This window comes from Podarcis bocagei (genome assembly GCF_964188305.1).
Source record: "Podarcis bocagei genome assembly, chromosome: 5".
NCBI classification, from domain to species: Eukaryota; Metazoa; Chordata; class Lepidosauria; order Squamata; family Lacertidae; genus Podarcis; species Podarcis bocagei.
The window spans coordinates 78,672,097-78,693,114 of record NC_138129.1 but is presented as its reverse complement, the minus strand read 5'-3'; the positions used below and the strand labels follow the sequence as shown (position 1 = coordinate 78,693,114).

At 39.9% G+C, this 21,018-nt stretch overlaps 1 protein-coding gene across 1 annotated transcript in view; it reads left to right on the top strand.

Moving 5' to 3' along the window:
* Window positions 1-21,018, top strand: part of SLC44A3 (solute carrier family 44 member 3) — a 98,375-nt gene that overhangs the window by 365 nt on the left and 76,992 nt on the right. The window lies entirely within an intron of this gene.

Here is a 21,018-nt window from a genome sequence, read left to right as displayed (position 1 = left end):
AGGGAGACAGAGGTAGGGAAAAGATCTGCATTCTTGGTATATATTCTTCCAAGTGTTTGGTACATTCCTTTGAAGGCTCAGCACATTCTTTAATGTAAAATTATTTATAGTCACTTCAGCATCATTTTATGGGAAAGAAAACATTAATGGATCATGCCCAGTCAGTCTTGGTATGTGCTCTTATTTTACTGCTTTATAAATTCAGTTGTGCATAAAATTCTAATATAATCCCAATTAATGTAAATTTGAGATTAAATTTCAGAATGCTAGCTAAACACTGTCTGTGCTTTGCACTGCATTGCTCAGTCAGAGTCTTGCCAAGAAATATTTTTAATACACTATGAATGCAAAATTGTCACTTAGTTGTTGTGAGATGTCAGTCTTTAGTTTACTTTAGGCTGTAAGTCAGTGGTAGAGCATCTGCTTTCCATGCAAACAGTCTCACGTTCAATTCCTAGCATCACTAGGTAGGGCTGGGATTGAAACCCTGGGGAGCTGCCAATCAGTATAGACAATACTGTATTGAGTTAGATGGCCCAATGGCCCAATTCTTTATAAGGTAGCTTACTATGTTTACTTCAGTTACCATGGCTGCTACAGGCAGGAAAACCTGTGTTGGGTTTGGCAACAATATATCGAGAGGTGATCAAACCTATGCCTAAAAATTGGCAAAGTCATGCCAAAGTCACATTTCAGTCAACCATCTTGAATCAAATTGGTGCCTGGCATCCAAATGTCCATGAAGTCCAGCACGCACACCCCAACTCATGCCTAGTATCTTGAGAGGCATCTGAACCTATGGCAAAAAACCAGGCAAAGTCACCACTTCAGTCTGTCATCTTGATTCAAAATGGCATGTGGAATCTAAATTGTATCAGAATTCACTGCCCCTGCCTTAGCGACCTTTGTGCTGAGTTTGGCAATGAGGCAAATTGAACCTATGCTGAAAAATGGGCAAAGCCACGCCAAAGTGATTTTTCAGTGCACCATCTTAATTCAGAATGGTGGCTGTTGACCAAACATCAACAAACTTTGCCACCTCACTTCAATAACCTTGTGCCAAGTTTGGTGCCAATGTTCTGAAAGGCGACAAAATATATGCCCCAAAAATGTGAAGTCACAACATAACCATGTTTTGATCTGCCATCTTGATTCAAAGTAGTTCTCAGAATCCAAACAGTGATAAAGTCCACCAGCCCCACCTTGAGAACCTTCCAACTAGCACACCCACATTACTTAATGTAATATAGTTGTATCAAGTTTTATGGACTCCTATGGGATAGTCTTTGACATTGCCAATAATGTCCTCTTCTACATGTCTGTGCCACTTTAGCAGTGTATGGAAGTGTTGGTACTACTGCACTACAGACCCATGTTACTGTAGTACAAAAAATAAGATCTGGGGCATTCTTTACCCACTGTCTGGAGCAGACCTTGACACTTAGTTTAAATTTTAGAACCTGATGCTCATTCCCCTCTTTCCTACACTCATAGCTAACTATGAATGGTTTTGTTTTTTTAAAGCTGGGACTTCTGCCCCTGCCCCCAGTAGTCTTATGAGAGCAGGTCTACCTTTAACAGGGATGGTGACTTCTATGTGCTGTTAATGATTGATGAGTTCTGTTTCTTATTATTATAGCATCCAGACTCCCTCCAGCAGTCCAGTACAGTGGATCAAGGGACTGGATTGCTCTTTTATTTTAGATAATGTAGTTAAGGCTGCAGTCCATAGCCTACCATGTACCAGTACAGATCTGAGTCAGCAACTACGCCTGAAGCCCAACTGAGCTAGGATTTACCAGTTTTAATGTCAGTGTAGACTTAATGTCAAAATGTGGCTAAAAACACAGAGGATAAAGCAGTTTTAAGGGGGGCCTTTCTGAACAACAGTGGAGGGACAGCTTATTCCTATTGTCTGATCCCTTACCTATATCATAGTCTTTGAGTGCTGTGTGTGCACCAGCAGAAAATACATACTGATTAACACAAAACGGTTGGTGATTGAGTTAGGATAATGTGGCAAATATTCTGTGTTAATTATTTTTAAATGCAATGTTATGAACATGTGATGCAGTCACCCTTAGCCAAATTCCTACTACTATGTTGATTTCTGATTCTTTCCGCGTACAAGATATACTGTAATAGTTAGCTATCGAAATCCAGGCAGCCCCACAGATAGAAACTGTTCAGGCCAGGACTTGCTCTTGTTTCTCCAATGATATAGTAATCATGAGTATGGATTGCTGGCACGATAAACTACATTCTCATAAACATTCCAGGTTTGACCATATACCGTAATAGTAAAGCATTCTTTAGTTGTGACTCGGAAATTGCTGACGTAACTCACAGAGATGAAAGAGGAAATCGTCCACCTCTCTCTCTCTCTCTCTCTCTCTATATATATATATATGAATGTTGTTCTTTATAACCTGCTTGTTACAACCATTCTGGAAAAGTGACAAGTGTGAACATGCCCAGCAAAATGTGTGTATATGTTAGGGGTAATGTGAGTTGAGTGGTCTCTGTGCATAACCAGCCATTGTGCACATTCATCAGGCCTCATGGAGAATGTGTACATTAAATGCCTGAAATGATATGGCTTAGTTAATGCTAACCTTTCTCTGTGTGACTGTGCACTTGTATATGAGATACCAAGAAGGAATTGTGGCACTGTAAACTTGCTAGGGGTGGATGAATCTGTCAATTTTGGCTTCTTTCAGTTTCTAATATTTCCAATCTTGAATCCAGTTCTTCATATTTCTGCAATAATCCGTGTGTTGTTGTTTTTTTTAAAAATCCTCATGAAAATTCACCAGCATTTAAGTGTAAATTTCTACTAAAAATCACATTTTTGTACATATGCAGTTTTGAATGTTACCACATTTTTGCAAGCAAATCCCCCTAATCCAATGTGGTTTGTATGTAATTTTCACTAATACATGCATTTTTCTGTACACTTTCCCCTAATATATTCATTTTGTAGTCATTATGTAGATGGGCACTGCATTATGCATTCAGAGAAGGGCAAGTTCTGAATAATTATTGTGTTTTGGTTCACACATTGGTTCTGAAAGTGTGGATTAGGGATTTTCCAGTGGCGTAGCGTGGGGGGTGCAGGGGGGGCCGGCCGCACCGGGCGCAACATCTGGGGGGGGGCACACTCGCACTTGCAGCTCTCTGCCCCCTGCTAAAATCCATGGGTTAGGGGGCGCAAATTACTTGCCTTGCCCCGGGTGCTGACAACCCACTCTACGCCACTGGGATTTTCTCACTAAAATGGAACAGTCCAGTCCAACATACCTGTTCCATTATGCTAAATGTGCAAAGTAGAGCTATTGAGGGCAATGTGTCTGTATTTAAAGTTGGAGAGCAACAGTGATAGTAGAGACACTGGAAGAAATGGAGCAATGCCTTTTCTATTATTCTGGTTCATATATTGTCCTTCACCTGTAAACCAGGCTGGGATGTGGAAAGTTTGTGCTTTTAGGTTTTTCAGAAATGTTTATAGGTATAGATAAACTGGAAATGTTGAAGGAATGATGCAGAGAGAAAATAGGACAGATACCTAAAGTGATAGCCTTATCACTGTTTTAAAAATATTTCACTCATAGTGTGCTTCCCAAAGTAACATGCTACCCAAATGCTCATGGCACCAAACAAAATATTTATTCCACTGTTACAACCTTATGACTAATACAAAATAATCTGGTGCACACAAATAAAGACTCAGGAAAATAAATTGATGAAAGAAGCATTTTTTTTCTTCTAAAAGAATCCTGTAAAATGCTGTTTTCATGGAGACCATTTCAAAGGTTTACACACAGAATGGGAGTTTAAAGATATGCAGTCATGAAGGAAATAATCAACCCACATTGTGGTTTCTCCAACAGCTGTAATCTTGCTTGTGATTATTACTAATTGCTCTTTCAGTTTTACAAAAATAAAAATAGACGTGGTATCCCATAAATTACCCAAACACATCCACATTAATCTGTATACAGTTAGCCATTCTTCTAACTCTTTCCTAGCTACTTAGATACCTACTGAAAGAGAATAGCAGCTATTTGATCAAGCTTTTCCTGGCACCATGTTCCAATATTGTTTCCTATCTAGCCTCAACAATAAAAGGACAGGAATATAAAGAGACATTCAGAACAAGATTTCATGTGGTTTCTGACCACAAAGTTCCATCATGAGAATAAAAAAGTAGAGTGATTATTTAGTCAAAGTCGAGAATACCAGCAAATATTAGTTATTTATTTTATATCGTACACTGTCAACATGCGTTTATATTCTCAGGGTGGCTAGCAGGGTAGAATCTACTATGAAGTCCACAGTTAGATGAAGATACATTTATTAGGACCAACCAAAAGTCACAAAAATGTGACAGAAGTCCTAATCAGGCAAGATGTTATGTGAAGCAGGAGGTGATGGAATGAGAAAAGAAGAAGAAAGGAAATACAACAGTTAGGCTAGATGTCATAGGCCTGAGAGCAAACCGATCTCATTGCTACAACTTCTAGCTTTATTTTTGTACTTTTGTTATTTTGTTGTCTTTTCTCATTCTGTCACTCCTTGCTTTGAGTAACATCCTGACTGATGAAGTGTTCTAGAAAACTCAAATTTTCTATTTTCAAGTCCTATTTTTGTGACTTTTTGGTTGGTCATAATAAGAGTTGAATGGTTTGCCAATTTTGTTTCTCTCAGTTTCTCATTTTTCCAATCTGAAATTCAGTTCTAAATCACATTTCTGCAGCAATTTGCTTTTAAAAAATCATCACAAAAAAAATCAGCACTTTCGTATGCAATTTGACTAATTTTCATATTTTTACAACTAATGTTCTCTGATATAATGCATCTTCTATGTTATTTTCATAAATATATTTTTGTCCACACTTTCCCCTAATATATGCATTTTTTTGGTAAATATTGTTTGGTTGGAGGACTGTATCACAAAATTCAGAGGAATGTGAATTTTGAAGGATGATTGTGTTTTGCTTGTCATTTCAAAAAGTACAAATTCCTCCTCCATCCCTACCTATAATAAAGGCATTACCCAACTATGGACTGCAGCTTTTTCTTATGGACCAACACAACCACCTTTGTTTTTAATTAGAAACTACTAATAGCATTTTTTCTCATAGAATATCTACAGCAGTGTGTCTGTTAGACATGGTACTATTTTATTATTTTACTTTGGCTTTGGAAATGGTTTTATGCTAGCTAAATTAAATTGCAATGTATTATAGGATTTTGCAGGGGCTTTCTTATTAGTTTTAGATTATATGTTGTAACATAATGATATGCAATGTGATTTATGTGTTATTGTTATACTGCTAGTCCAGTTTATAAATATTTAAAATAAAATAAATACACACTTGGTTTTTTTAATCATACTGTCATGGGTTCCCCCAAAGAATTATGGGAACTGACATTTGCTGTAGATGTTGAAAAATCACTTAGAAATTGTTGGCACCTTTCACAGACCTACAGTTAGTTACGAAGCTGGGAAAAAGCCCTGCCATTTGTAGTGTTTGAGTAGCATCTGAACATCTGAATGCTAACACAATACAGCTCTTCAGGCTAAAGTGCTTGGTCACTGATACACTGAAAGAAGGTGCTTGACAATAGGGAATGCATACTCTAATGTGTCTTTCAGTTCAGATTGCTGTTCCTTTGGATCTTTAAAATACTAAAAAGAAAAAGAAAAAAGAAGGAATTCCCTTAAACACAAACAAACTTGGAAATATGCATTTGCCCTTTAATATTGACCAGAAAATGTCACAACCACTCAGGGTCTGGTTTTGAAGGAGCACTTGGAATCCACACCACCCTACTCCTGTCTAGACTAGTTATCTCTAATATGTGCAAAACTATGTCCTAGTGCCTGAAAGCCATTTCTCTTTATTCTAATCCCTTGGCCCTTTTCCTCAGCATTTTTTCATGTCACTGAATACTTTGTGGTTTGGAGCTTTTTTCCTTTTCTTTTCACAATGTATTCTGCATACAAGTTCATTTCTTCTTTGCTTAGCTACCCTTTTTGAAAAGACTTCCTGTAAATTACAGTGTATTGAAAATATTCATGCAAGGAGCACTTTGCCTTGTTTGAGTAATTTGGTTTACAATATAAAAAACGCAAAAATACATAACATAGTAACAACAAAAACGATAACCCTCCTTCTAGAATTATCAACCTTTTCCAGTACAGGAGTGAAAATTTAATTTATTTAGCTGCAAAGGCTTTATAGTCACCATTTTATAATCCTGCTTGTTGTTTGGTTTGACTATGGTGCCCAAGAGGCAGAATGTGGTCTTGTGAATGTGATACATAGATAGAACATGCCAAATGATCTATTGCTTGTTTTAATCCAGTTGCAGGATTCTGAAATGCTTGAAAACCTGTGACATCCTAGGTAATTTGCTTTTCAGAAACAGATGTGAATTGGCATCACTTTTTGTGGACACAGCAAAAGCTGGAGCCCAGCATTAGTAAAAATGTTGTCTTGTGAAATTGTGTTCATGTGGGCTCGATGCCAAGAATAAAACAGTGGCTGCTGTGTTTTTCTTGTTTCCCCTCTCTCTCCTTATTACATTGCTCCTTTTGATAAATACGCACTCCCACTGTGGAGTCAGTATTCCTAGGCTCCTCTTGTCTGATTTTCCTCTTTGCAGGGTACTATTCCGGGAAATTGTTTAGCTGTACACTGGGCAGAGGGCAGAGGGACAATGTTTTAAAGAAATGAAACCACTTACAGCTAGGGATGGGCAAATTTGTCTATTTCATTTATCACTGTTTCTAATTTTTCTGCATTATATCATCAACATGCCTTTTTTCAAGTCTTCATGAGCATTCACCAGCAGTTTAGTGTGCATGTCTCCTAAATACACATTTTGATATGCAATTTTACCAAATGCACGCATTTTTGCAAAGCAGTCTCACCTAAAATAATGCATTTTTCTGTGTTATTTTCATTTATATGAGTTTTTATGGGCACTTCACCCCAGTATATCATTCTTGCCCACAAGAGAACTGGAGAACTGCTATTCAAAATTTAAAGAAGTATGAATTTCAAAGGGACAGCTGCATTTCAGTTCGCATACTGTTTCAGAAAGTGTGAATTATGTAGGCTCACCTTTAAATGTGAACTAAATTGAATTTGTCCCCTTAGAACCCAGTCTTGCACATTCCTTTGCAAGTAAGAACACTTGCACAATACAGTTTATTGTACACTCGGTGCTGCTTGTGCCTGTAAGTTTTCTGCATATTCTACACAACATCATTGTCATCATCATCATCATCATCATCATCAAAATGCTGTCCCATATCCCTCCCCATTTAATTCAGAACCACTCTTTCCATGTAAATTGTAAATCTGGATTAAATGGGAAATTTGGATTAAGTGTGCACTTGAGCAGCTTTGGGGCTGCAATTAGCAGCCACTTAGGGAAGCACTCTAAGTGTGAATTGGTTTGCAGCCTTAGGCAAAACTGCTCAGGCTTAAATAAATGAAAAATTAAGCTGGCAACAAAGCAAGCTTAATATAGCAACAGGTTTTGAGAACCTATGGAAGGGCAATGATACTTGTCCCTATGTGGTTGCACCATAGATTTGCATAACGGCATTATGATATTGGCAGTTTTATTTCCTAATGATCCATAGCATGGAATTTACCTTCTTCCCAGCCACCAAACACAGGGTCTAACTATGGAGCTCGCTCCCCAGGATGCAGTGATGGCCATCAACTTGAGACTCAGCTATACAGCAGCAAATAAAACGTTTTCAGTGTGTTTTAAGTTCAATATACAATGTGACACTGGATGGCGATGGAAAATTCAATATATTTAAAAAAAACACGCTTTAAAAAAAGCAATTTCAGAACGTTTTTAATATGTGTGTAGATTCCACCTGGGATGTCTTTAAAAGAGGATTAGACAAATTCATAGAGAGGACTTTTAATGGCTACTATCCATGATGGCTTTACTCTGCTGCCACAGCTGGAGGCAGCAATGCTCCCAAATACCAATGGCTGGAGAGGAATCTTTCATGCTCGTGTTCTGCTCCCTAGTTTCCTACAGGCATCTGGTTGGCCACTGTGAGAACAGGATACTGGACTAGATGGGCCATTGGCCTCATCCAGCAGGTGATTATTGTGTTCTTATGTACTGGTTTGTTTAAAGAAAAGACCTGTTTGAACAATGTGGTTTTCAGAAGATGTTTAAAATAAGGCAGGGATAGTTACTGCCGAACCTGTACAGATTGGGAGTTCTACAGCATAGGGCCTGCCACACGAAAGGCTTGTCTCTAATGAAGGCCAACCAAACTGAAGGGATGGGGGGTGAAGCTACACTGCCTTCTGTTTCTTAATCCAGTATCTAATGATCTGTTGGAAACCTGGAGTGCAAAATGCGGGGTTCTCGTTTTTATACATATGTCTTTGACAAATCACTTGTATGTAGAATGTCAAATGCAATTTTAGGTATTTAATTTTATTTTTAAATAATGCATTTTGAAGCTCATGTTTCCTTGAAAGCTAAAATAATTATGTTTAAAGTTCCTCCTTATGCTGTCTGTTTACTTGGTGAACTTGCAGACTGTGTAAACACCTAGGGTTTATTAAGGAAATGACACAGTTTATTGCTGTGTTCTATGGCGTTGTTAAAAACAGATGCTGTGAGCAGTCATAAAATGAAAGTATAGTTGTGCAACATATTGCAGATTATCAGTGAAGCAACATAGGTGTGTTATAATAATTCATTTGATCTTTTGCAGGAGCCGAACATGATTTCTGTGTGTACTGAATGCATGCATTAATCTTCTTGTTTCTCAGGTCTTGATCTCATATTGATCTCAGTTTCTCTGTTGCTGATTTAGAAGTTTTCTGTTAGCGCAATCACTATTGTATTTAGATTTATGATTATAGTTCTGCAACTCAAAGACTCTCACGTTATGCAACTGTATATATCTGCTTCTAGTTTGGCACTATATGCAAAGAAAATCCTGTGTGAGCATTTTGGGCTGTATGAACAGCCCTTGTCCTGGGGCTCTTTCAGATTGTTATATTCTGAGTCTGGGACTCAGTTGGAGAGCAGCAAATTGCACAGTTATAGTTGATTACGAGGTCTTGCATAGCAAATTCACACACACACCCCATGGACTTTTTGTTACCAGGAAAGTGAGAGGACAGTGCACTGGAAAGTGTGGGATCATCCAACCTCCCCGCAAACAGATCAGAATGCTTCTTAAATAGCCAGTGTTTACTAATCCATCTGCAAACAAATTGAGAAAAATGCTCAACAAAGAGGTCATGTGCTGTGAGGTTCTGCTGCTGATACCATTGCTACTAGTTCAGACCTGCTTAGCTTTTTCATCCCCATTTGCTAGCTGCAAAATCTGCCTTCCTAGATACTGATCCTTAATATCCTCCAACATTTCACAGATGAAAATAGGGGCATTTGTGTCTTTTTGTAACCACCACATAGTTACAACATTCACATGGTAGCTGCATCCCTCATCACTGTTGGCTGAAGACTTCTCTTTGCCTGCTATCCACTGCATTCTTTCAGATCATTATAGTCTGTCTTGCAGTGGCTTCAGAAGCAAGTGGCATTAGTACCCCACAAAGGGAATATCATTTTAAGAAACATTGCTTAATACACCTGTTAATCTTACTGTTACAATTGCAAGGTCTCTGGGTTTGGTCTGAAGTTTCAATAATTTAGCCTCCTACTTAGAGTCTGCATCTTTCTGCTACACTGTTCCAAATTCTTCAGAATATAGAGGTTCTGTTTCGTTTTCCTGTTTTCTGTGGAAAAGCACTCTTACAAATTAAGACATGTAAAGATAAGATAGGGAAACTTGTTAAAATTCAAAGTGTTTGGGGGAAGGACTGTTTGGCCATTGTCAACAATTAGGTTACAAAATCTGGAGAAATGCATGATCTAAAGCAAAGGAGGGGAAATCTTTTTCAACCTAAGGGCCACATTAATTTCTGGAAAGCCTTTTGAGGGTTACATACCAGTGGAGGGCAAGGCAAGAGTGAGTGAAACAACAAATGTAAATTTTACCCTTATCTAGTTTCTTCACACACCTATTTGTTCTCCATCCAGACAAGCAAGAGGCATTATCAGAATTCTGGCCAGGCATTCCAAATACATTATAACCAAGCAAAAACACTTTGATTCAGGGAGTTCTGATGACCCTGGAAGGCCACATTCAGCCCCCAGCCCTGAGATTCCCCACCTCTAAAGAAACAAATTTGTCTAAGTAGCAGGAATGAATAAAAATTGGGCGGGGGGGGGGAGCTAAAAAGGAATCCCTGTAGAAGAAATGAGAGTCAAGGCCCTAGCTTTAATACTTATTCATCATGTCATATGTTAGTTTCATTTGAGGAAAAATTCTGCGCCTTCATTCTGAAGGATATGGAACATTTCTGGACATTCTTGGACATGTGCTGCTTCATTGAATGGGTTTTGCACTAGCAAGGTAGTTTGATCTTTGTCTGCATAAGGAGCTGATCAAATTCTAAAAATGTCTATTCTACCTTTTAATCACTCCTGTTAAAAACCATTCAGTTTAAATCAAGGACTAGAGACTTAAGGAATGATGTGTTGTTTGTTCCCATTTTGGAAACAGATATACAGTGGTACCTTGGTTTACAAATTTAATCCGTTCCAGAAGTCCGTTCTTAAACCAAAGCATTATTCAACCAAGGCATGCTTTGCCATAGCAGTGGGGGACTCATTTTACAAATGGAACACACTCAACAGGAAGCGAAACATGTTCTGCTTCCAAGGCAAAGTTCACAAACCAAAACACCTACTTCTGGGTTTGCAGCGTTCTTGATCCAAGTTGTTCATAATCTAAGCTGTTCTTAAACCAAGGTACCACTGTATTTGTCCATATACTCGCTAATCCTTTTGCTTTGTGCTTGTGTCCCTGCCACCCTTGCTGTATTTCATAACAACGTATTTGTTGAGCCATTCTTTGTTTCTCTTGGGAGTGTTTCTCTAACCGGATTTCAGGGCGTCTTTTGCTGACACTGACATTCTCAAGTTTCACATTTGTTTAAGCAGGATATTTAATGAGTCCCATGCATTGCTGCATCTTTAAATATAAAGTTACCTACAGACAGCCAGAGCAGAATTTTGATGCAAAAATGTTTTTGAGTGAAAGGATAAATTGGTCCATCTCTGTGTAAGATGCAGTACGACTTCAATCCTAGACATACTTACCTGGGAATACGTTCTGTTGAACTTATCTCTCTTTGGCTGAGTTGCTGCTCCATTCTGGGATAGAAGTGGGGGAGGTCAGTGCAGTGCAAACACAGGCAGGAGCACCGGATTGGCTCCACTGGTGTGTTTGCACTGTGCCGAACTCACCACTATCTTACCTCTCCTGTTCTCTGTCCTGGTAGACCTCAGGATCTGAGCCAGAGGGAGGTCAATTGAGTGTCAATCCCTGACATCTCCAGTTAAGGCTAGGAGAGGTTGCTGTCTGAAATCCTGGAGAGCTGCTGCCAGCCAGTGTAGACAACACAGGCGTGGATGGTGAATCACAGTATAAGAAAAGCTCCTATTATGTTTTAATGTCTTGTTGAATGTTCATGTCTTTCACTGTTGTGACCTGTTGGGCCCTGGGGACTTAGGACAATAGGTGGGATGAAAACTTTATAAACAACTAAATTTGTTTAATTTTTTTCATGGGCTATATAAACTTGTCAGCTGAAAATAACTTATTGCATCTGATTAAGTAGATGCTAGACAATGAAAGCTAATGCCATTATACTCTATTCTGGGAGTGAGCTACACTGAACTCAGTGGACTTACTTCTGAGCAGATATGCCTAGGATTACACTTTAAAGTATCATAAGACTCCTTGTGTCTAAGATACAATATAGAACCCTTGCCTTGACTTTGTTTCCCTGGTTGCAGCTGTATTCTAATAACTAGTGAAAAAATGGATTATGGATAGACAGAGTCCTCTTTTTCAGGGGTAAAAAAAAATCAAAAATCTGAAGGAATACATGTCCCCTTCCTTTAAACTGATGGTTGTATTTCAAATTCTCTGACTATATCCAAAAGCAGAATTGAACTCAGTATATCTAAAAAACATATGGCTGGGGTAATTCCAAATATGTTGTCACCCACACATGGAATATCATTCAGCCCAAGAGTTGATGAATGGAAACTTAATATGTGAGTGATAAGCACTTATATGATGAATTAGAGTTGCCTTTTTTCCCATGGCCTGAACCATGGCTGCACCTGGGTTAATGCTAATTGCAGCTCTAAATCTCTAAATAGCTTACCCTTTATGACCTAATCCTTTCAGTTGTAACCCTGAAGCCTAGTTATTCAGGATCATTTATGTTGACTTTAATGGGAAAACATCGAGTAAAAATGTTGCAGAACGCAGACTTCTTCTCTTGGTCTAAGGATGGGATTTCACTAATCTAATGCATTTTTGTATGTTATTTTCACTAATATATATTATTCTTACACATTGCTTGGCTGGAGAGTTCTGTACAGCAAAATTCAGAAATGTACAAATGTCAAAGAATGGCTTCATTTCAGTTAACATCTTGTTTCAGAAAGTACAAGTTAGATAGGTCCACCTTTAAATGTAAACTGAACCAAATTTCTCTCCCATCCATTAGTCTAAGGAAATTCCTAATTCTTCTTCTATCCCAGTTTTCCAAGTTTAAAATATTAATTAACATAATTTTTTTAAAATGTAACTACCCGGCCAGTCTCTCCTAGCTCAAGCCCCATTTAATAACTGGAATTCAACATTATTCTATTATGCCTGCACAATTTCATTTGGGTTGCCAAATAGAACATTGCGTTCATTAGTCCACCAACTTTTTTCTCTGACCCTGCCCACCACAGGAAAGTGGCCTAGAAGCAAACATGACCTGGGGAAAGAAAAAAAATTCCTTACCCCTGCAGTGTTGTCTGTTGTATCTGGCAATTTTCCAGGGTCTCATCATACAGAGGTCTTTCCCAGCACATACTATCTGATCCTTTAAAAAAAGAGAAAGAGAAAAGGATAAATCTTGTGTGGCAAGAAACCATGGGTCAATCTGCATTTTAAAAAATGTATGTACTTATTTACATTGAAGAAACTCAGTGCAGTATGGCTCTCTTCTCCCATTTTATCATTAGAGACACCCTGTGAGAAAGCAACTGGCCCAAGTCAGCCAGAAAGTTTCATGGATGAGCTGGAGATCTGAAGCTGGTTCTCTTGGCATCCTAGTTCAAAACACAACCATGTCTGCCTACAAAATGGACTTCAATGAGGCTACCTCTCAGCACCTCTCAGCTGATCGGCACTAAGAGGACCTCCTTTGAAGATGCACTCTAGCACCAGTATTGTGATTGGTGCTGACCAGTACGGTAATTAGACCCATGGGCTGGAGATTCCCAGGCTCTGCTCTAACTATTACATGAGAATGGCCATTATCACCACTTATCAGCTACTCTTCCAAAAGAATTTACAACAGGAGATGGAGAATTAAGGGGTAGCCTTTATGTATTTTACTGCTTCTTTTGAAAGCTATTAGCATTTATCTTGCGTAGATTGTGCTACAGCATGTGGTATAACATAGTTTTTAGGATTGCACATAACATGAATCCTGAGATGGTTTGTTTAGCCACTTACCAAGGCTGAGGCTGGTGGAGCTGGGAGTTATGATGACCAGATATTAAATGACTAAGCCATTACAACTTCATTCCCTTTTGCCTTCTGGTGATAAAGTAGAACCCACAATTATTCCAGTTGCAATAAACACATCTGTTCTCACCTAGCTACATCATAATTGCATTGAGTTCTGCAATGTCTACATTAGTTTTCAGTTACATTGTTGATTCATACTGTGTTCCTCTCTGGGTTCTTTGTCGTTACCTTAAGGTTCTGGTATAAATTGGGACATATTTGCCTTTTTTATTGAACTTAACTTATTACCTTCTCTTGTACCAAATGGGCTGCTTATTCGGTGGAGTCAAGCACTAAGATCTTATGGAAATAAGGCCATCCATCTTTAGTGTGATAAATGCATCGTCACTTCCCATATGTTGCATATACTCAATATGTTTTCCACAGAGGTGCTATGGTTTATATCTTCGGAAACTCGGTGTTTCCATCTTCATATAATGCATTCATTACAGCACATAATGTGATTGCACAATCCGCAATATTAGAGTTCAAGGACACATTCTTGTGAGGCAAAAACATTTCAAAGAGGGTGTGGCCTGGGGAAAGAGGGTGTGGCATAGAGTTGAGGTTCCCCACATCCCCGATCTAGTCTTAAGTAACGTGATAAACTTTTAATTTTTATTTTTAATAGAGATTCTGTCTTATGAGGACAAGGCAGGTCTCTGCTTTGGAAGACAACCCTCCCTCCCCAAATTGGGAAGAAAAACAAAACAGCCTGTATGTTTGGCCTGTGCTTAGAACACATACTGGTTTTGTTGTGTCCTATTTTTGTTAGGTTAAAAGTTTAGTTTGTTCTTTTGCAGTCTTGTAAGCAGAAATTACTCTTCTTGAGCAAATATAAGAAGTTGAATGCAGCTGTGCGGAAAAGCTGCTGGAGAAAAGGGAGGGGAGAATTCCAGAAAGGACAGTCTTATCGGTCAGTCATCAGTAGTGCTGATGTGCCTTGAGGCACCCTGTTGAAGTTGCCTTGACATAAAACAGAGCTGTGTCCTTCTTAGGAATTTGGCATGGTGCGTGAGCTGGTGTAGTTCAGCAGCTATTGAACAACATGGAGACTGTAGTTTTGCTCATCCATCAAATAAGTGATTGCCATGCAATTACTGGACAGCAATGTTACTGGCGTGCTCCAGATTTTCAGGGAGGCCAGGGAACTTCAGTTTGAGGTGCTTCGGTGCATACATGGAAGCTCAATGGGTGGGCCTTTGCGTCTCACTGCAATGCACACTCACAGCAGACCAAATTGCAGCAGAAACCTTGCAGGAGAATTCTTGGGCCAGCGTCCTTAGATAAGGGGACTCACAAACTGTAGGATACAATCACATAATAATGAGATGACCAAACAACAGATTCACTGCTATTGTAAAGGGTTTAGCCTTTGGTTTTGTTTTATGAACTATTGGGTGTGCTTAGAATGAATATGATTTAAGACTGTATCATCAATTATTATTATTTATTGCACTTAGTACTTTCCTTCAAAGCATCTTTCAATATAATACATAAAACCAATATAAAATTAAAATTGTATTTTTGACTAGGAAACTGCCACAAAATTTGGAAAAGTGCAGATTTTTAATAACGACTGTGCTTCAGTTCACAGGTTTAGAAAATTAGGTAGGTTTGCCTTAAAGTGATAACAAATTTCTCACATTACTACTCAGAAGTAAATTGCATGGAGTTCAATGGGACATACTTACAGCATAGTAAAAATGTAGCACCCTGCTTGTGGTTAACGCTTAGCTGGAATGAAATATTCAACGCAGCAACAGAGAAATTAAAATAATAATTTATTTGTCAGACAAATAAATGAGAGGCACAGTGGTATATAGCTACCAAGCTCTGGCCTGGCTCCTGCCATTATGGCCAGCCCTTATATTCCCTTAATCCAGCCCCCTTTGCTCCTCCTGTGGCTGCCTCTGTCCAATCAGCCTAGTTGGATTTCCTATTGGCTGATTGCTAGAACCAATCCTAAAAGATACACCCACATCCTCCTGTCCTTATATGGAGGACAAAGAGCTATATATTGTTACATCTATAAATGACAAATAAGTAGTAATATATCTTACATGTGTCTCAACAAGGAATCTTAATTACCAGCTCACCTCTTGCCCTCCCTGCCCTATTGCCTTCTAAAACAAATGGTTAATCTTAAATTTTTATCTTAAACATATGTCAAGGATCTTGAGTTTCACATCAACATTGAAAGATATCCTTCATTTGAAGGTTGCTAAACAAATGTCTGACAGCTAATATATCCGGACAGCATTTGATGGCGTCTTCCTGTCTGGCAGGGGGGGCTAAACTGCTGGCTGACTTAATTCCAGGATAAATACAACTCTTCTAGCATTTGTTAAATCCTTTGCATAATTACATTTAAGCCAATATATTTAAGCTAATATATTTCATACATTATCATAGGTAACCTTTTAAAAGAATAAGGCCTTTTTAAAGTAGAGAGAGAAAGAAAAAAAAGAACTCAGTTTAAAGAACTCAGTTTAAAACAGTTTCAGAAGAAACCTCTTCAGTTTACATCCCCCCCTTCTCCAGCCAGCTGCTTTTCCCATTAGCTCTTCCTCAAACTCTCTCAGTTTAAGAAAGATACAGCTTTAAAAAGACTTCCCAAAAAATCCTCTCTTTCTCTGTCAGCTAGATGCTTCTCCCCATTTGCCTCTGGCCTTAGAAAATACAGCTCAAGGTTTAAGAGAGGCCCATGGTATCATTTTACTATTTACTCATTCCTAATCATGTTTATCTCTGCCTTTTTTATCTTCTATAACATGTAGGGTCAGTGTTCTTACTCAGTCTGTAATTTCAGCTTTTACGACTTTGAGAATTGCTTTCTGCTATCAATCAAAAGGGGCCCCTTTGTCTAGGAAAACATTACCAGTGTTTTCTTAAGCAGCTAGCCTTCTTGCCTGGCATGAAACATTTGAAAATCTACTTTTGAAAATCTAAGCCCTCTTTAATATACAAGTCCTGATCAAACATTAATAAAATGCAGGCTTATGCCTGATGCCTCATTCCCCCCTTTCAAGCTCAAGGACCTTCATCCCAAGTGTCCTTGATAGCTTGACCTTCATCATATTCCTGAGGTAAAGCTCTGTATAGGGCCATGATATGAGGTAGAGTTTCATTTGAAACCATCTTGCTAATTGTACTTCTAAAACATGAAATGATACATGGCATCATACATAAAACCATTACCACTACTGTCAAGAAAAACAAGCAAGACAATAGTATCCCTTTGAGTCCTGTGACATTAGGTAACCAATTGGTGAGCCATCCCATATCCCATCCTTCCCATGTTTGTACTGGGACATGTGCTATATTCTCCATCTTTGTGGCCAACACACGGATTGCCTCACCATTATCTGAAATGTTAAAGCAACAGGCATTCCCTGTCAAGTTCAAGACTCCACATAGGCCTCCCTGCTTGGCAAGTACATAATCCATTCCCATTTTCAGCTGCAAAATGGCGGCTCTACTTTCATCCAACTGTTGTGCAATAAGTCTCAAACTCTTGGCCGTTGCATTGGTTACAAGTTCCACTACTGCTTGCAATCGAATTATTCTGTTTAGATTATAAATAGGATCCCGTGCCCCTTGTATGAGCTCACCAGGATTCCAGGAGGCAGGATCATAATAGGCTATAATGCGCTCTGGTGGCCAATCATCAGTACCGCTCCAACTTTGGGTACTTCCTCCTGCTATATGAGAAATATCAGCGTTTCTTCGTGTACGCTTGGCCAAATTAGTGGGCATAATCCACATTGGTGGTAATACCCATCCCAGGAAACAAGTCCCACTCCATTTGGAGGGGAGTTTCTTGTATGCCCATTCTCCACATATCCACCACAACCATCGTGTCTGAGGTCTTTGGTACGTGGAGTACAGAAGGCGAAATAGCAAAAGAGGTAGAGAGTTCACAGTGCAGTATGTTAGATTGCCTTTCTCTGTCACAGTTATGTTCCATACCACTTTCCATGCATGAATAAAAGGAGGTGCACAGGGCAAGGCATCCCGAGTTCGATAGGTAGTATCGTGTGCCCAGGTATTCTTAATATTATCCCAAGTATAGTGACAATGAGAAGAGCCTATCATGGTAGAATCAGCTGCATCTGATGATCTATGTACACAGAATTCCCCTTGTACAGGTATAACTCGTAATGGTTTAGTTGAGTTCCATCCGGGGAAATTCTGTACTTCTGTTTGGTGTGGCATTTCGCTTACCATACCAATGGCATTTAATGGTATCGGTAATAAGGGCATACCTCCCTCTGAATCATCTGGCCCAAGAGAGCAAACAAGGCAATTAGTCCTATTTGCAACATTGGCTTACCATTTCAGCTAAACCTACCCACATATTGTGGTCATAGCGGAATCCATATTTAGCAAATTTGGTCAGATTCAAGGACCCCTCCCCTTCCCAAGGGATCAGGATTAATAATAAAATCATGTTGATGTCTAGCATATGCATTCCTTCCACAAAAGATTACCTTATTGTGATAGCATATAAATATTAGTCCCAATATCTGTCCCAGTGACAGAAATGGGGAACCACCAAGACCAAAACATATATCCCAAGGATCCCCAATGTGTAATATCCCTGATAATTGTTCCACAAGGGGGCAGTCAATCAATTGTATAAGAGAATCTTCCCTTTCACAGTCGCTGGTTCAGACGCTCCTCAAGCTTCAGGCGTGCGCAGGTCAGCCAGCTTCCAGGTTGTGGCTGCAGCAGGCCGGTCGTCAAATGTTGCCCGTGACCTAGCCCGTTCCCGGTAGGGCTAGATACAGGGGTTTTTGGAGAGAGTCAGTTTAAGAGGATTAGAGGGGTCACCTTTGCACGTCCAACTGCCTTCGGACTTCTTCAAACGGGAGTGATGAATCCAGGGGGGTCACCTCAGCTACCTTCACCGCTGTTGGAGTAGAGAGCAAGACGGTGTAAGGTCCACGCCACTTAGGTGCAAGTGGATCACGTTTCCACTCTTTCACCCATATGCTATGCCAGCCTGAAGCTGATGAATCGGCACGGCAATGCTGCACGGCGTGCGCTCGAGGGCCCACCTGTTAAGAGAAACAAAAACAAACAAACAAACAAACACGGGAGAGAGACAAAAACACGGGAGAGAGATTGCACTTGTCCCTGTGTCACATGGTCTCTTATTTGTTTAAGATCAGCTGAAATATCCTGAACAAAGGAGGGCGGTCTCCCATACAGGAGCTCAAAAGGTGACAACTTAAGTCTTTTTGTGGGTGTGCACCGAACACGAAACAGTGTTATGGGTAACACGTCTACCCTCCTGAGACTTTAGACATATTAGTGGGCTTCTGGCATGCCCTGCGGATACCTTGCACAAGCGTCTGGCGGTAGGTGGTAAGTCTGGCCAGGTGAATTACATTGTTTGGATCCCAATTAGGATCTTCCAAGGGAAAGTTGTCCTGGAGATGACGGTCAATATTAAAAATATTTCCCACTCTGGCCTGCTCACGCAAATATATCTGTGCCTTTTCAATTATGTCTCTCCTTTCCTCAGTGGTGAACAGAGTATTCAGGAGCTGGCGGCAATCTGTCCAAGTAGGACTATGAGTATTTATTATTGAAGTCACCAAGTCCATCATAGCCTGAGGTGGCTGTATTGCTTGCTGACCGATCAAGGTCTCCCTGTAACTTCTGTAATAATTCTCTAGGATTTGGATGTACAGGAGTTTGGGGTAGGCGATCAGTTGTTTCACTAAAAGAGACTGTAGATGGAGTTCTACTGGGACTCACAGATGGAATAACCACTTCTGCTTGGGCTTTATTATAGGCCTCCAATGCCTCCTGAAGATATTTATCATAATCTATCAAGGAATCAAGTTCTGTGACTCCAGCCCCATTATTCATTCCACTTTCTTGCCTTGGGGTTACAACTGGTGGAGTGTTTGGATTAGGCTCCCTTTGATGTGGAGCATAAGGTGGAGGTGGAAGCAGCTCTTCCTCTGGTCCCTCAAAAATGGGTTTGAGTTTATTTGGCAAGATTCCTTTCCTAGCTTCGGCTTTTACAGCCAATAATTTGCATCGTTGGACTTTGCATTCCCTTATCCATGGAGGATTTTTATTTAATGTGCTCAGCCAGGAATCTATATATGAAAATTGTTCTGGGCACCCTCCAATTTCTTTGGCGATGTTAGACCAAAGTTTGCTTACTAAATTTATATCAAAGGTTCCTTGAGATGGCCATTCAGTATTTTGCTTCGGCCACTCTAATTCACATAACGTTCTCAGGCGCTCTGGCGTCATTTTGACTCCATACGCCCCTGAGAAGGCTTTCTTAAAATTATTTAACATACATTCAAGAGGTGTATTTTCCCCTTTTGAACCCCCAACTCCCATTGTATGGCCCTGTGAAGTATCCACTCAGTCACTCACACACACGCTTCGTGGGTTTCCTTGCCCAGATGGAGTCGCCTCACTGGGAACCGAAGTACTACCCACTCCACACTCAGGTCAGCTACAGATTGCTCTGTACTTTCTCACACATACAATGCGTTAGATACTTCACCACACACTACCTCCCATTCTTCCCTTTCCCCCCACCAGACCACCATCTGATATACCCAGCCACCTAGCGTACTCAGTTCCCCTTTACTGAGACGCAGAAGTTTGATCAGGACTTCTCTTCCTCCCAATTAATTGGAGGGCCAAAACCCCTTAGTGCACTTACCCTTAGCTGGTTCCCTGTTTATTTCTCTGGTCCCCCCCGGTCCGTCGCCATCGGTGGGCAGGGTATCAGACAGACGAGACTGCTGCGTTCCCCTGGAAAAAATTTTTCCAGTGCGCGCTGGGTAGGCACAGTTGTCCTCTCTCTTGTACCCCGTCCAGTGAGGCGAAGGCGCTGCGTTCCAGCAGACCACTTATCCGAGTCACGGCACCATAAAATGTAGCACCCTGCTTGTGGTTAACGCTTAGCTGGAATGAAATATTCAACGCAGCAACAGAGAAATTAAAATAATTTATTTGTCAGACAAATAAATGAGAGGCACAGTGGTATATAGCTACCAAGCTCTGGCCTGGCTCCTGCCATTATGGCCAGCCCTTATATTCCCTTAATCCAGCCCCCTTTGCTCCTCCTGTGGCTGCCTCTGTCCAATCAGCCTAGTTGGATTTCCTATTGGCTGATTGCTAGAACCAATCCTAAAAGATACACCCACATCCTCCTGTCCTTATATGGAGGACAAAGAGCTATATATTGTTACATCTATAAATGACAAATAAGTAGTAATATATCTTACATGTGTCTCAACAAGGAATCTTAATTACCAGCT